We start from the raw sequence: 10,559 nt of genomic DNA, 5'->3' as shown, positions 1-10,559 counted from the left end.
ACACAAGCAAAACCTTGTGTGCACCAGGACCCAGGGGAAGGGAGTAGGTTAATGGAGAGAAGGAGGAATATTCTGCCCACTCCATTAGGGAGGTTCTTGGAAATTCCCTCTGTCTGCTCAACCAGAGTTGTTCCTAGAGGCTCTGAACAAGACCCAACGCACGGTTCCCAACATTCTGTGGCTGATTGAAAAAACTCATTGATACTTGGTTTACCACAAAGAACCCGGATGTTATGCCAGTTTCAGAAGCCAGCAAATATCCAATGAATCCTCCCACTAAAAAGTACTTAGAAAAGACAGGAGGCCTCTTCTCACCTGCTGAGGAAAGCACACAAACCATTCCAGACTCTTCCACAAATCCCTCTTTCTCCTGAAGGGGATTGTCTTGCAATGTTCCCATCCCTCCCAAGGGCCTGTGCTGCCAAGGACACCATTCAGAGAAGCACTGTCATCCCTACACCTCTCCTAAGGCCAAGACAGCTTACAACAGAGCACCTGGGCTTCTCCCTTCTCTGGGGTGAACAGTGGGTACATCCCAGAGAGGGGAAACACTGGCATATGGAACCATACTGGGGAGAAGAAGTCTATTTGTTTGGTGTTCTGAGAACAGCAGGAGGAAATGCATTTAAGCCAGGAAAGGGAAAAAAAAAATAATTTGTCCAGCTGTGAATGACAGCCAAGCCAGCAGAAGGTGGGTGAAAACGGACAGCTGAGAAAGTGACTGGCTGGACTTCCAAGAAGCTGCATCTGACTGGAAAGTCAGAGCCCTGTGTGAGAGCTACAATCACCTGATACACATTGGTCACTTTGTCACTCACTGACCATGAATGTCCCTTGACCAGCATGCAATATATGCACAGCACACAGAATTGTACTTCTGGAAGTAGAAGAGGACATCCAACCATGTCTGAGGTCAGCCTCACTTATACACTGTGAATTCTTGGAAAGTGTGCATGTGTGTGTGTGTGTGTGTGTGTGTGTGTGTGCATGCATACACTGCCATGTGTCAGTGATGGACTTTATCTTCATTGGGTATGATATTGTTCAGGGTCCTGTGGGGCTCCTGAGCACAAGACCTTTCTGTGTCCCCCATTTCTTTAATTAAAGGAAACAGCTTCATTCAGCCTCCATGATCTTCCCTGGGTTCCAAGTGGCAGATTCAAGCAGTTGTTAATTAGGGAAAGCAGGGGAAGAGATATCAGGGAGAAACAGTCAGGAGCAGGCTTCGGCTAAAGTTCTCTTTCCCCATCAGTGGATACACACAACAATCTTTGACCTATTTTGCAGATACTGAAACCCCTTCCAAGTGGGAGAAGTTAATGATAAATGATGGTATGCTGCCCACAGCCTGGAGACTCCAGAGCAGTTGGACCTGAAGGCTGATGATGCTGACTCCTACTTACCTCACCACCAACCTATCAGAAGAATGTCCAGGAGCTGATCACACCCTCTTTGAACATAAAACTTCTCACTATCTTCCCCAAGTGGGGACACATGGTTTTGAGGGCATTCACCCACTGTGGCTCCCTTTCCCTGGCAAAACAACAAAGCTATCCTATTCTACTTCACCTGAACTCTGTCTCTGAGATTTGATTTGGCACCAGTGTACAGAGAAGCTGGGCTTTTGGCACCAAATTTGACACCCAATGTGGGGCTGACTCAGGGACGGTCCCAGGGAGAGGTCCCTAGAGGCCAGATTGTCTAGGATCCTTGTTTGAAAGGCTGAGCCCTAGTCATACCGATCTGCCACCCTGGCAGCTGGAACTCCAGGGTGGAGGAGGGACCACCCTACCAGCTGCCAAGTCCCTTTCACCTTGAGGACGTTCCTCTCTTCCTCTTGCTTGGACAGCCCTGGACTTCCTACTCTGTGGAATTATTTTGAGAAAGCAGAAAAGATAGTGTCTGACATGCGGACACCTCTACCAGAACCTGGTAAATCCCAGGAGTGCACTCCCAGGCTCGTTCAACCTTGTCCCTTTGAGGAAATTTTGGTTCTCATTTGGGATTGTTCACTTCAGAAAGGAGATCCCATTTGTAAGGCACTGCTTAGACTAAGATCACAGGCTTAGTGGGACTTGGAAGTAGCCACTCTGAGCTTTGTGTTGTCTGTTGTTTTCTGGGATAAGGGTTCTGTCTGCTGGAAATTTTTGTTTTGTTTTCAGTCCACTAGTGAGGGTTTTTTGATCAATATGGAAAGTGCTTCTTCAATCAATATGGAAAGAGCTTCAGTTTCATCTGACAGCCCCCAGGGGAAAATTTTGGCAGCTTGGATGACCATAGTTATAAACCTATGACTAAGAAAAAAAATTGTTTCCAAATCCAAGCTTGCTCTGCTTGCCACACAACAGGCCAGTGAATCAGAGAGACAAGGTGTTGAGGCAAGGAATAAGCTTTATTCAGAAAACCAACTGACCAAGCAAGTGGCAGACTAATGTCTCATAGTAACCATCTTGTCAGGAAAGTTCTTTTATAGAGTAGAGACACGGAGAAGCAATGAGGAAATACAGTCAAAATGTAGTGTGCAGAGGGAGAGGTAGAGAGGAAGTAAAGTAAAAAGGGTCTTCAGTCTCTCAAAACATCTCCTGGAAGGGTCAGCCTCCCATATAGTTTAACATACCAAATGAACTTAATTAGGTTAATATCTCTTTTTGGGGGTCTTTCAGAGGCTGTTTGAAGCATCCCAAAGTTAGCTACAGGTAATTTGGTTTGAAAAGTTTTGTCAGAAGAACTTAAAAAATTTTTATTTTTTTTATTTTTTATTTATTTATTTTTTTGGTCATTCACAGTTTATTTTTTATTTAAAATGACACCTCAGCTAAGGCTAGCAGGAATATTATTTATCTGAATTGGCTTCTCACACTAAAAGTTTTATTGTCTAAATATTCCATACTATGTTTCAGAGAAATATGATTTGATTCAAATTTTTTTTAAACACAAAGGAATCATAAGTCACTGTGAAATAGTTATTTATTTAGCCAAAGTAACAATAAAAGAGTTCAAAGGTAAATACAGATCACTTAAAAGGTAAAGAAACTTAAAATCTGTTATCAAAGGCAGTTTAGCATCTTCAGAAAACTTGGCCATTTTAACAGAGAGAGAAGCCAAATTTATATTTTGCACTAGCTTACTTTTAAAGTTCATTTACTCAATCAAACTTATTTTAAACTTAGTCAATCCTGACTGACTGGGGGTCCGTTTTCCACAAACTTTTCATCATTTAACTTATTTTAGCACAATTTTAGCTTGTTGTAGAATATCTGGAGAGATCTTAGAACATATATTTCTTTTTTTTTTAATAAATTTATTTATTTTAGTTGGGGGCTAATTACTTTACAATATTGTAATAGTTTTTGCCATACATTGGTTCTAAAAATTCACTCAAAACTCTTTTCTCATTTGTATTTTCTTTCCTTAAAGTTTCTTTATCTAAAAATACTCTTATTTAATTTACATTTCTTTAAAAGTTTCTTTACATTGAATTGGGCCACCACTCACTTGTGGGTGCATCACCTACTTTACTGATATGTTACAAAGAACATATACAGAGGCTCAAGGTCTAGTGGAAGTAGACTAGTCCACCATCTTGGATCTAGTTGCTTATAAATAGCCTTTGTAATATCCTTAGATTATGTCATTCTTTCAAAGGTTGTACCCTGCCCCCTACACTCCTGTTTCATTTCCGCCCTCATAGATTTTACTCCCATATTCTTCTGGGTAGGTGAGGAGTGATGGTCTATCTTCTGTAACTGCTTCAAGGCCGAGTAAGGCCATAGACCCTGCCTGTCAGGGAGTAAAAATCTCTGGATACCTGATCTAGGGACCCCAGGGGCAGGACAGGTCCTTGTTTTAATCTATATGGGCTGGAATCCTCACCCATTTTTTTTCTTTTTTTTTTTTAAATTAATTTATTTATTTTAGTTGGGGGCTAATTACTTTGCAATATTGTAGTGGTTTTTGCCATACATTGACATGAATCAGCCATGGGTTTACATGTGTTCCCCATCCTGGACCCCCCTCCCACCTCCCTCCCCATCCCATCTCTCTGGGTCATCCCATTGCCCCAGCCCTGAGTATTTGTCTCATGTATCGAACCTGGAATGGCGTTCTGTTTCACATATGATAATATACATGTTTCAGTGCTATTCTCTCAGGTCATCCCACCCTCACCTTCTCCCACAGAGTCCATAAGACTGTTCTGTGCATCTGTGTCTCTTATTCTGTCTCACATATAGGGTTATCATTACCATCTATCAAATTCCATATATATGCATTAGTATGCTGTATTGCTGTTTTTCTTTCTGGCTTACTTCACTCTATATAATGGGCTCCAGTTTCATCCATCTCAATAGAACTGATTCAAATGTATTCTTTTTAATGGCTGAGTAATATTCCATTGTGTATATGTACCACAGCTTCCTTATCCATTCGTCTGATGATGGACATCTAGGTTGCTTCCATGTCCTGGCTATTATAAACAGTGCTGCGATGAACATTGGGATACATCTGTCTCTTTCAATTCTGGTTTCCTTGGTGTGTATGCCCAGCAGTGGGATTGCTGGGTCATATGGTGGTTCTATTTCGAGTTTTTTAAGGAATCTCAAAACTGTTCTCCATAGTGGCTGTACTAGTTTGCATTCCCACCAACAGTGTAAGAGGGTTCCCTTTTCTCCACACCCTCTCCAGCATTTATTGCTTGCAGACTTTTGGATAGCAGCCATTTTGACTGGTGTGAAATGGTACCTCATTGTGGTTTTGATCTGCATTTCTCTAATAATGAGTGATGTTGAGCATCTTTTCATGTGTTTGTTAGCCATCTGTATGTCTTCTTTGGAGAAATGTCTGTTTAGTTCTTTGGCCCATTTTTTTATTGGGTCACTTTTTTTTTGGAATTGAGCGGCTGGGTTGCTTGTATATTTTTGAGATTGTTTGTCCGTTGCTTCGTTTGCTATTATTTTCTCCCATTCTGAAGGCTGTCTTTTCACCTTGCTTATAGTTTCCTTTGTTGCGCAAAAGCTTTTAAGTTTAATTAGGTCCCATTTGTTTATTTTTGCTTTCATTTCCAATATTCTCGGAGGTGGGTCATAGAGGATTCTGCTGTGATTTATGTTGGAGAGTGTTTTGCCTATGTTTTCCTCTAGGAGGTCTTACGTTTAGATCTTTGATCCATTTTGAGTTTATTTTTGTGTATGGTGTTAGAAAGTGTTCTAGTTTCATTCTTTTACAAGTGGTTGACCAGTTTTCCCAGCACCACTTGTTAAAGAGATTGTCTTTTCTCCATTGTATATTCTTGCCTCCTTTGTCGAAGATAAGGTGTCCATAGGTACGTGGATTTATCTCTGGGCTTTCTATTTTGTTCCATTGATCTATGTTTCTGTCTTTGTGCAAGTACCATACATTCTTGATGACTGTGGCTTTGTAGTAGAGCCTGAAGTCAGGCAGGTTGATTCCTCCCGTTTCATTCTTCTTTCTCAAGATTTCTTTGGCTATTCAAGGTTTTTTTATATTTCCATACAAATTGTGAAATTATTTGTTCTAGTTCTGTGAAAAATACCGTTGGTAGCTTGATAGGGATTGCATTGAATCTATAGATTGCTTTGGGTAGTATACTCATTTTCACTATATTAATTCTTCCAATCCATGAACACAGTATATTTCTCCATCTATTTGTGTCCTCTTTGATTTCTTTCACCAGTGTTTTATAGTTTCCTATATATAAGTCTTTTGTTTCTTTAGGTAGATATATTCCTAAGTATTTTATTCTTTTTGTTGCAATGGTGAATGGTATTGTTTCCTTAATTTCTCTTTCTGTTTTTTCATTATTGGAGTATAGGAATGCAAGGGATTTCTGTGTGATAATTTTATATCCTGCAACTTTACTATATTCATTGATTAGCTCTAGTAATTTTCTGGTAGAATCTTTAGGGTTTTCTATGTAGAGGATCATGTCATCTGCAAACAGTGAGAGTTTTACTTCTTTTCCTATCTGGATTATTTTTATTTCTTTTTCTGCTCTGATTGCTGTGGCCAAAACTTCCAAAACTATGTTGAATAGTAGTGGTGAGAGTGGGCACCCTTGCCTTGTTCCTGACATTAGGGGAAATGCTTTCAATTTTTCACCATTGAGGATAATATTTGCTGTGGGTTTGTCATATATAGCTTTTATTATGTTGAGGTATGTTCATTCTATTCCTGCTTTCTGGAGAGTTTTTATCATAAATAGATGTTGAATTTTGTCAAAGGCTTTTTCTGTATCTATTGAGATAATCATATGGTTTTTATCTTTCAATTTGTTAATATGGTGTATTACGTAGATTGATTTGCAGATATTAAAGAATCCTTGCATTCCTGGGATAAAGCCCACTTGGTCATGATGTATGATCTTTTTAATATGTTGTTGGATTCTGTTTGCTAGAATTTTATTAAGGATTTTTGCATCTATGTTCATCAGTGATATTGGCCTGTAGTTTTCTTTTTTTGTGGCATCTTTGTCTGGTTTTGGAATTAGGGTGATGGTGGCCTCATAGAATGAGTTTGGAAGTTTACCTTCTTCTGCAATTTTCTGGAAGAGTTTGAGTAAGATAGGTGTTAGCTCTTCTCTAAATTTTTGGTAGAATTCAGCTGTGAAGCCATCTGGTCCTGGGCTTTTGTTTGCTGGAAGATTTCTGATTGGTTTCAATTTCCGTGCTTGTGCTGGGTCTGTTAAGATCTTCTATTTCTTCCTGGTTCAGTTTTGGAAAGTTATACTTTTCTAAGAATTTGCCCATTTCTTCCAAGTTGTCTATTTTATTGGCATATAGCTGTTGGTAGTAGTCTCTTATGATCCTTTATATTTCTGTGTAGTCTGTTGTGATCTCTCCATTTTCATTTCTAGTTTTGTTGATTTGATTATTCTCCCATTGTTTCTTGATGAGCCTGGCTGATGGTTTGTCAATTTTGTTTATCTTCTCAAACAACCAGCTTTTAGTTTTGTTGATTTTTGCTATGGTCTCTTTTGTTTCTTTTGCATTTATTTCTGCCCTAATTTTTAAGATTTCTTTCCTTCTACTAATCCTGGGGTTCTTTATTTCTTCCTTCTCTAGTTGCTTTAGGTACAGAGTTTGGTTATTTATTTGATTTTTTTCTTGTTTCTTGAGGTACACCTGTATTGCTATGAACCTTCCCCCTAGCACTGCTTTTTACAGTGTCCCATAGGTTTTGAGTTGTTGTGTTTTCATTTTCACTCGTTTCTATGCATATTTTGATTTCTTTTTTGATTTCTTCTGTGATTTGTTGGTTATTCAGAAGCTCCTCACCCATTTCCATTTTGAAAATGAATCTTGAATTTGAAAATGAATTTTCAAAAATGAATTTTGAAAATCCTCATCTAACATCATTTTGATGTTGAACTGTTGTAACTGCTTCCATATTCTTCCTGTGAATCTCCTTGATAATTAAGACCTTTTTGTAACAGGATCAGAGTACAAAAGTATCTATAAATGACAAAAGAATCATGGTTAAATATCTGATCAATTGATAAAGAAACTTAGACAATACTTATTCCTAAACCAAAACAAAAAAACAAAAAAACCCCAGAACAGACATCTAAAAAGCAAATATAAACTACTTAAAGGCAAAAAAGCTCATATAATCTGTTATCAAAAATGGCATTCCAAGAAAATTTTTCTCTGAACAGAAAAAAAAGCCAAATCCAATTCTTAGTTAAATGATGAAAGGTTTGTGGAAAATGGACCCCAAAAAGGGTTTTGTACATAGTCAGAATTGACTAAATTTAAAATAAGTTTTACATGCTCGCAAAGTAATGCTCATTTCACATGCTAACAAAGTAATGCTCAAAATCCTTCACCCTAGACTTCAACAATACCTGAACCAAGAAATTCCAGATATACAAGCTGGATTTAGAAAAGACAGAGGAACCAGAGATCAAATTGCAAACATCCATTGGATCACAGAAAAAGTTAGAGAATTCCAGAAAAGCATCTACTTCTGCTTCATTGACTGTGCTAGAGCCTTTGACTGTGTAGATCACAAGAAACTGTGGAAAATTCTTCCAGAGATGGGAATACCAGACTACCTTACATGTCTCCTGAGAAATCTGTATGCAGGTCAAGAAGCAACAGTTAGTACCAGACATGGAACAATGGGCTGGTTCAAAATTGGGAATGGAGTACGTCAAGGATGTATAATGTCACCCTGCTTATTTAACTTCTATACAGAGTACATCATGCAAAATGCCAGGCTGGATGAAGCACAAGCTGGAGTCAAGATTGCAGATCTTGATTCCTCAGATATGCAGATGACACCACCCTTATGGCAGAAAGCAAAGAGGAACTAAAGAGCCTCTTGATGAAGGTGAAAGAAGAGAGTGAAAAAACTGGCTTAAAACTCAACATTCAAAAAACGAAGATCATGGCATCTGGTCCCATAACCTCATGGCAAATAGATGGGGAAACAATGGAAACAGTGACAGACTTTATTTTCTTGGGCTTGAAAATCACTGTGGATGGTGACTGCAGCCATGAAATTAAAAGACACTTGCTCCTTGGAAGAAAAGCAATGACCAACCTAGATAGCATATTAAAAAGCAGAGACATTACTTTGCCTACAAATGTCCATATAGTCAAAGCTTTGGTTTTTCCAGTAGTCATGTACAGATGTGAGAGCTGGACAATAAAAAAGGCTGAGCACTGAAGAATTTATGCTTTTAAACTGTGGTGCTAGAGAATACTCTTGAGAGTCCCTTGGACTGCAAGGAGATCCAACCAGTCCATCCTAAAGGAAATCAACCCTGAATATTCATTGGAAGGACTGAACAACAATAACACATTCCTAAAACAATTATTCCTAAAGTGTTTACCCAAAAGCTCTTATCTCACTTGCATTACTTAACACTGATGACTCTAAAGATGGCTATATTAATCAAACCACAATCTTAAACCACCTTTAATAACAGATATCAATTTAGTACTGAATATTTCCCAGATCATGTGGTCCTAAAATCGAACTCAGCCTATTTTCTAGATGTGCTGTCATGTCCGACTCTTTGTGGTCCTATGGACTGTAGCCTGCCAGGCCTTCTCTTCCTGCCTTCAATCTTTTCCAGCATCAGGGCCTTTTCCAATGAGTTGGTGCTTTGCATCAAGTGGCCAAAGTATTGGAGCTTCAGTTTCAGCATCAGTCCTTCCAATGAATATTCAGGACTGATTTCCTTTAGGATTGACTGGTTTGATCTCCTCGCAGTCCAAGGGACTCTCAAGAGTCTTCCTCAACACCACAGTTCAAAAGCATCAATTCTTCAATGCTCAGCATTCTTTATAGCCCAACTCTCACATCCATACATGACTACTGGAAAAACCATAGGTTTGACTATACGGACATTTATAGGAAAAGTAATGTCTCTGCTTTTTAATACGTTGTCTATGTTTGTCATTGCTTTTCTTCCAAGGAGCAAGCAAATGTGTACTGAAGAATAATCTCTTTAGCTACTTGGTAGCTTAATAATTTAAGATAAATGGTGGAGGTTTATTGAATCAGTAGGTCATTTCCAAGTAAAACAAGGTGCAGAAACAGTAATTTGTGAATATTGGCTTCTCTTGGAAGAGAGAGACTAAGGTATTGTATTTAGGAAACTAAAAGGGTTTGGTGCCACACTGAGATATTCTCCATAAGAAAGCCCGTGTTTTTAGAGTTGTGCATGATCAGAATTTTCTTGTTGTTGTTGTTCAGTCGCTAAGTTTTGTCTGACTCTTTGTGAACCCATGAACTGTAGCACACCAGGCCTTCTTGTCCCTCACTATTTCCCAGAGTTTGCCCAAGTTCACGTCCATTGAATCGGTGATGCTATCCAACAGTCTCATCCTCTGCCGCCCTCTTCTCCTCCTGCCCTCAACCTTTCTCAGCATCAGGGTCTTCTCCAATGAGTCAGCTCTTCACATCAGGTGGCCAAAATATTGGAGCTTCTGCTTCAGCTTCACTTTCTGCCATTAGAGTAGTATCATCTGCATATCTGAGGTTATTGATATTTCTCCCAGCAATCTCGATTCCAGCTTGTGCTTCATCCAGCCCAGCATTTCTTAGGATGTACCCTGCATATATGAGTACATATGCACATATGAGTTTGAGCAAGCTCCAGGAGTTGGTGATGGACAGGGAGGCCTGGCATGCTGCAGTCCATGGGGTCTCAAAGAGTCAGACACAACTGAGTGACTGAACTGAACTATAAGTTCATATAAGTTAAATAAACAGGGTGACAATATACAACCTTGTCGTACTCTTTCCTAATTTGGAACCAACCCATTGTTCCATGTAAGGTTCTACCTCTTGCTTCTTGACCCACAAACAGGTTTCTGAGGAATCAGGTAAGATGATCTGGTATTCCCATCTCTTTAAGAATTTTCCACACTTTGTTGTGATCCACACAGTCAAAGGCTTTGGCAAAGTCAGTGAAACAGAAGTAGATGTTTCTCTGGAATTCCCTTGCTTTCTCTATGATCCAGTGAATATTGGCAATTTGATCTCTATTCCTCTGCCTTTTCTAAACCCAGCTTGTTCATCTGGGAGTT

This window comes from Giraffa tippelskirchi, chromosome 3 (genome assembly GCF_054371585.1).
Source record: "Giraffa tippelskirchi isolate mGirTip1 chromosome 3, T2T-mGirTip1v1.2.pri, whole genome shotgun sequence".
NCBI classification, from domain to species: domain Eukaryota; kingdom Metazoa; phylum Chordata; class Mammalia; order Artiodactyla; family Giraffidae; genus Giraffa; species Giraffa tippelskirchi.
Note: the sequence above shows the minus strand (reverse complement) of the source record.